Genomic DNA, 7,532 nt, shown 5'->3' with positions numbered 1-7,532 from the left:
TGTTGTATTGTGCTTTGTGAACTGTGTGTAGGATGAACTGACTTCGTAATGTGCTAATGTTGTGTAAGACACTGAGCCTTGGTGTTTGACTGGGGAGCCTGAGCACTCCAGAGGGTAAACTAAACCTAATTAGAGTCCAACAGCGAGTCTGATGCATTTGGTTTTTTTGGTTCACATTTTGGATATGCATTTATCCATCCATCTATCCATATATATGCCACACACAACTATAAATGCAAAAATACTTACACTAAAGGAATATATATAATTTGAACTAAAATTTCTAAGCAGAGAGGAAAAAAAAATCGCTAACACAACGTGTTAAATCTTACGTATTAGTAGGAATGCAATACAAGTTTAAATATTATCCAGTTGCCATAAAATGATCTAAAACTGAACTAATGTATCATATGCTGTGTATTTATATGGTGGCACCTGATTTCATTGTCAAAGTAGTTTAAATAGCTCTTGCTATTTCTGAAAAATATGAGCTATGATATCCCATGCTATTTTTAGAAATAAATATGTTTATCTTTATTTAGTTGCACTTAGATACTATATGCAGAAGTAAGAATTACCCAGTCCTGGGCTGTTTTAGTCCGGGGGAACTAAAGTTAATGGTTTGAGATGGTGCCAGTGCTGATCTTTCTTTTCCATGGGCCAGCAGCTGGAAGTCTGGTCCATTTTGGAGTCTCTTTTTGTTTGCTCCCAGCTGTCTTCCCCCTTATCCCATACTGGGATACATAAATTACTTTCACAAGTTCAGCATTCTGGAGCAGTCAGAGAAGTGGATTTTAAGGGGGAAAAAAATCCTCAGATGAGGAAAGAGAGGCCGATTCTCCCGGGGTAGTAACCATCACCCGTCTCATCAAAAAAACAGGATGGAATATTACACTTCCTTAAGTGTATAAAGTATATAAAAAGCATATACTTTGTGGTGCTTTACAATTGTTTTTTTTCTTATACTCTTGAAGAAAAAGAAAGGACACTTCGCTTAAATAAGAATTCAGTACAACAATTGAACATCAGAGTGAACTTCCAAGATATAAGAATGGCTAAACCAGGTCAGATGAGCAGAACATGAGGGCAGTGGTGATCTGCTGAGGGGGTTTGGCTGCAAGTGGACTGAATTTGAGGATTCTGTGAGACAAGAGTAGAAGGTAAGCATAACACTTCCATAAGTACTGCCAAGAAACCACATGAGTGATCAGAAGTACATTTGACCATCGCATCAGCTACATGAATACCCTGAAGAATCAAGAAACTGCCTAAATATAATCTGGGATCACCAGTTATTGAGCAAAATGGAGGAATTTTTAGATGTAACTAACAGGAGCAAGGAGGTTGTCTTCTCACCATCCAAGGATTGTATTTGAAATGCCAATTAATAGGCCTTTGTTTTGAGTCTGTGCTTTTTTACTAGGATACCTACAAAACAGTTCTACACTGTAAGAAATACAGTGTGCTGAAAGAACAAATAGAATTGACATGATTTCAGTGGCAGCCTAAAAGGGATCACATATCTGTGTACCTTGTTCCTCTTCCAGATTACAGTCTAGGTAAGAAACTGCTGCTGGTGTAGTATCTAAAAACTGCTAAGGGAGATTGGCTTTACAGCCCACTGCAGAGTTGAAGAATTATATGATTATGTGATTTACACTTCCCTGGAAGTCTTCAAGGCCTGGTTGGTCTTGGAGTAATTTGTTTTAGTGAAAGGTATCCCTGCCCATGGAATGGTGAGGGGGGAAAGAAATGGTCTTGAATGTCCCTTCCAGCTCAAATCATGTTATGGTTACATGATCTCATTCTTTTTAAGCAACTGTCATTTACAAGAATTCTGTTGAATCAATTTAGTTGGATAACTCCTAAAGAATGCTATCCTAAATTCTGATTTTATTTTCAAAAACTTCAAGTGGATAAAATTGAATGAGAAACAAATAACATACAACTAGCTGCCTCTAAAGCCAAACTGATTTTTTTTTTCAATTTACCCAGACATTTCTACCCAGATATGGTCAAGTTTTGAGTTTCCAGGCTCATATATTAAAAATTACACTGCTTAACAACCTGACTCTACCTCAAGGAATAAATCCAGTAAATCTTAGCTAACAGCCTGTGCTGAAGTAGTAATTTGAGCAGATGTTACATGTCATTCAAGTAGTTAGTTTTTACTGAAATATGTTAGTTTTTCACAAGTTACAATGAGAAGAGTAAAAACTATATTTGCATTGAAAAAAAAAAAGATTGAAAATAGTTTAGAGTAAGGGATACCTGCCAAATATGCTCTAGAAAGCTGAAGAACTTTGGTTTTCTTTAAGGAACAAAGAAGCCCTATGCCACTTCTTTTCCATGTGCTGTTTTCTCAGTATTTTTTCCTTTCATTTCTGCTCCTTCTCACAGGATATATCAGAAAGAATTTAGCCTACAAGATTTCTCTTTTTTCCCTTGCCAACACTGTGGTTGCACTTAGGTAGTCCTTCACCACTGGCATGACTCACCTAAAATATATCCCTAGCTACACCAGTCAGAAACTAGTTCCAAAACCAGTAAAACAAGCAAATTCAGGTTTCCTATGGCTCTAGGTCTTACATTGTTTGCATCTCTATCCTGGAATATCTTCAGTCGTTCTCACACCTCTCATCCTCCTTTTTGGTTTTGCCATCTGACAGATAGGCTTGTAAAAACGACTTATATATACACCAGTGGAACGGGGAGCTACCAGGTTCTCCTGTCTTCCTCTGCACAGGAGAGCTCATCAGCTCTCTCTTATTTAGCTAGCTGCTGGTTTCTACAAAACTATCAGGAGTTTAATATCCTTTAATCTTCTGTCACTACCATAGTTAACTGAAATTGTCCAAAGTGTTCAAAAGCTGGAACATTTTATCTAGGGAAAGGTGAGGGAAGTAAAGGGCTTCAGTATATGACCAGCTGGACATGCTACTGAGAAAGCAGGGAAGTCATGTTGGACATTTCTTAGCTGTCCTATCTTTGTCTGACCCAGATAAAAGGAAGAGCTCCCTAAATACTCTAAGAAAGAAGTCTCAGTCCTGGTGGTGTTTTCCAAAACTGCCCTACATTCCATCCCCAGAAGTCAGAACTGCTCTTTGGCCCCAAGAATCACCATGACCCAGGTGAAGACTCCAGCTGCTATAGCCGGCTAGAGGCAGTTGCAAGGGACAAGTTGTTAAGAAGTGAGCAAAGTTCTGGAAAGTAGCAACTCTTCCTTTCAAATGTGAGTTCAGATCAGTGCTGCTGCTCCCTCTGCACACTTTGCCTGTATAGTTAAGTTTCCTAATTTCAGTAGTGATGCCATCGGCCTTATCTACAGTAATGGTGAAAATGTTGTCCCCATCCATCTGTTTTCTCCTTGGGCACATTTGGCAGCCAAGGGAATAACCCTGAATGTTGGTTACCAGGCTGTTTTTTTCCTAAATGGGTCAATATCAATGCTGAGCAAGATCAAAAATTGATCTCTAACATAAATTATATACACTTTTCCCTTTACAAAGCAAACCACTTTAAATTCCAATTTATCATAACTGTAATAGATCCCTACGTTTTTAAAAAAGCTCTTAAAATAGTGTTGATAAAATGCCATGATTTCAGAGTGCTCATTCTTGCTGTTGTAAGTTCTAGTCCCCGAGTGAGTAGCATCACTAGCTCAGTACCTGGAATCAGAATGTGGAAGCAATTTAAAATAAAAATGAGGAGGGGGGAATATGAATTAGAAAAAGTAGTTGATACTACCTGAAGCTATTTGCAAGAGGTGTTAATAGAGAATGGATTTTTTGTGTCTAGGTCCAATGGACATGATGGTCCTTATGTTCCTCAAGAGTGAGAAGTATTATGGCCAAACTGTGAATAATTTAATTGCATTTCTTAAAAGTGTAAGGGGCTGACGAGTAGTAACATTAAACCCAATGTGGGGAATTACCTGTATTCTGAGAATTAGAAAATTCTGGGGCTGTCAGTAATACATAAAATTAACTGTATTGTCCTTTCAGTAAGACCTAAGTGGTTCTTTCTGAGAAAAAGAGTAATCAGACCAAATTCCCATTAACAGTGGATCCGTGTGCAGCTTTAGTGTGGTGAATTTTTCATGTCATAGTCTCATTTCCTAGAGAGCCTTGTTGTTGTTTTGATTCCCTTCAAATGTTACATATTTTAATGATGAACAAATCTGTTCTTGTTCATTGTCGTAACATCATTTTAATGCATCAGCTAACGCATCAGCTTTAGTCCCTTTGAATGAGAACTTACAGAGACCAAAAAATTACCTGGATGTAAGAATTTAAAGCTACAGCTAATGGCAACTTTTCATTGATGGCACTTGGTGTCTTTTAGAGTTGTCCTGAAACTGCTCTCATTCATGCAGGTGGATGGGCTCAGGACCTGGCTGGCTGAAGGAAGTTCTGAAGGGTGTGTTGTGACAGGTCTGAATCAAAATACTGCATATTGACATGGTTAGTAGGACCTGTACTGTAGAAATTGATGTGTTTGATTTCAATCAAACAATTACAGAATAAGAAGTGCCTGGAACAATAAAGAATATAACACATTAGGAAAGTTATCATCAAGAAAATGTTATTTATAGCAGAGGACAAGGCAGACCCCACAGAAGATTCCAATAAAGCCCAGCCTGGCTCAGTTACTATCAAGAGATGGAAATTCCTTTGTTCCATTATTTTCACACTTTTCCCCTTCCATATGCTGCATTTGTATTAATAAACTAGGCAGGGATTTTGTCACAATATCCCACTGCTGATCTTGAAAAGAAGTGCAGCAGGTGTTCAAGCAAAGACAAACCTGTGAGGCAAATCTGCGTGATTCAGCTCTGGCATAATCTGAAAACAAAGAATTGCAGAGTTTTATCCTTCCAGAGATAAAGACATTATGTCTGAAACCTGGGGGATTGTCCTTAAAGCTTAAAAGGAGGGACAGAAATCCAGCCACTCTCGCAATTTTAAATCCATCTTTTAAAATTGCTATCTGAGACCAAATGTGGGGATTTTTTCTGTTGGATCCTGCTGTGAAGTGACAGTACTGCATTTGTCCTATCACCATTATTATCTTAGTCTATGATCTGCTGTGATATCATATTACTTCTGTGTAAGATCAAGCAGAAGGTCAGAGTAGATTGAGAAAATCTCACCAGTATATAACCATTGGCAGTACTGCTGTGGAAATTCAGAAACATCCCCACTGAGGTCTCTCTCATGGAATGCTTTCCTTCCTAACTTTGCTATAGGAAAACAGCTCATGAAAACTAAGTTTTCAATAAATTTAAGGTACATTAAATTGCTGAATATCTGCAATATACTTCTACTTGTTGACAATCTTCCTAGCAGAATTGTAAAATACTTTTCTAAAGAGCTAAAATCCAGAGTGCTTTGCAGTATAGTTTCAGTACTATAGAGCTCTGTTTTCCTCTCGCTTGTTAAATTTTACTTGCTCAGGGAATCTGGAACTCCCTTCCTGTTTCCCCCCAAGACCTTTAGTCACTTCCTGTCTCTAAATAAAAACCCCTTTCATTTGTCCTTAATTGATGATAGATACTCTTCCAAGTATTCTGATAAAATCAGCTAAATTATATATAGATTTTTCCTTCTTGTAGATGACCAAAATTCCCCGTAGTTAAATATGTTAAAATTAGTTTCAACACCATGTTTATGCTCAGAATTTGACTAATTTTTAAAGGTACGTTGTTGCCTTAGGTTATATTATAATGGATTTTTAAAAATCCATTTTCTTGTTTAACCAAGAGAAGCAAAAAGTAGACTTGCTGATGAAAGATAAAGAACTTACTCAATCAAAGTATTTTATTTGCTACACCTCCATTCTGCTGCTGCAGCTGTAGCATCCCTTATATCACGGGATAAGGGGCTGACTTGAAAATATAAATGGATCATTTATATTATGTTCATGGCAATGAACACCCAAAATCTTAGGGGAAAAGAATGACATAAGAAGATCTCACAGTTTGTGATCTCACAGGCTTATTCACCTGCTGGAAACATTTATCTCCATCAAAATAACAATGTTGCCGTCACTGTATTTATAAAAATACTTTGCACCTTTGTTCTTCTAATTTCTGGTAGTGATAGGGAATATTGATTTCTTTGTGCATTCCTGAAAAAAAACCCAAACCTCATCTGGAATTTCCTGTGCCTGATGTGAGACTGGATTGGGTGCAGGGAAAGGCTGCTTGGAGGAGCAGGAGGAATGGTGACAGCATAGCTTCTCCAGTGTTAGCTTTGGAAAGCAAGGACTGGACAAAGTGTCTTCTTAGGAATCAAAATTTAGAGTAAAAGAACAATTTAAAGGGAAAAGTGGTATGAGGATATACCTTGGCCTTGAGCAAATTAGGACTGGAAGCTGGAAGGTCTCTTCTTATTTAGAAAAGGAGGTATCTTAGAATAGCCTTCCCAATAGTAATAACAGCAAGAAATATTTGGGTTCAGACTGTTCATGCAAAGAAAGTGATATGTTTTCCTGAGCCAAGAGAGGACTCAGTGCTTGGACCCCTTGGAGCCCCTCCATTCATTTGTTGTCGTCCCATTTTTCAGAGAGTGACTGAAGCTGGTGACTGAACCCTAGTTTCCAGCCAGAAACTCTTCCCTCTGCAGTGTGAGATGCAGCTGCCCGTCAGTCTCTCACTGTGCTCAGGTGCACTGAACTGATCCCACTCGGGAGCTTCTCCTGCTCCAGGCTGTCAGTCACTGCTTAACGAGACAGCTCAACAAACATCCATCTCGGCATCCATTGCACCTACAGGCAGAAGGGAAGTGCCAGGAGAGCTACTTTTTTTCCCTAACTTCTCAAGTCTCACTGAACGGGCAGCTGCTTGCTCTGAGTGTTTCCATGAACTAATCTCTTTATATGGACATATGTGGGAGAATAAATCATCTGTGGGTTAAAACCCCATAATAATGTTTGAGTAGTGTTAAATATAGAACTATAAGGCCTTTTAGTCTTATTGAGGCAGCTGTGTGGGTGGAAATTGCATTCAAGTAGACATTATTTTAGTTAAATTAAGTGTTACCCTAAGGGCTTTGGCCAATGTTCCATCTCTGAGCAGAAAGCTGAAAACCACACCAGAGTCTAACATGAGGCAGGTGCCAAGTTTTCTTCTGCTCTCCCTCCTCTTTCCTTACCTCTTTCCATTCCTCTTTTCTTTCTGTTTCCTCTTTCCTTAAATTTCTTCTTCCCTTTTCCTTCCCTCTTTTCTTTCTTCTCTTTCCTTTCTCTTATTCCTTTTTCCTTCTTCATTTCCCCCTCCCCTTCCCTTCCCCTTCCCTTCTTCTGTTTTCTCTTTCCTTTCCTCCCTTTTCCCTCTTTTCCTCTTCACTTCCCTTTCTCCTTTTTCCTTTCATTTTTCTCCTTTCATTTTTCTTTTCATTCTTTCCCGCAAAAGTTGCACAATTTAAATTCATACTCTAAAGAGATGATGAGATCTTTTCATGGGGTTGCCTTACACTAGCACGGGTGGTTAAACAAGTTTGTCTCTTCTGACAGTGTCTCCTCTCTGTTTT

This window comes from Prinia subflava, chromosome 2, assembly GCF_021018805.1.
Source record: "Prinia subflava isolate CZ2003 ecotype Zambia chromosome 2, Cam_Psub_1.2, whole genome shotgun sequence".
Lineage (NCBI taxonomy): Eukaryota > Metazoa > Chordata > Aves > Passeriformes > Cisticolidae > Prinia > Prinia subflava.
This window is presented reverse-complemented; position numbering follows the sequence as displayed.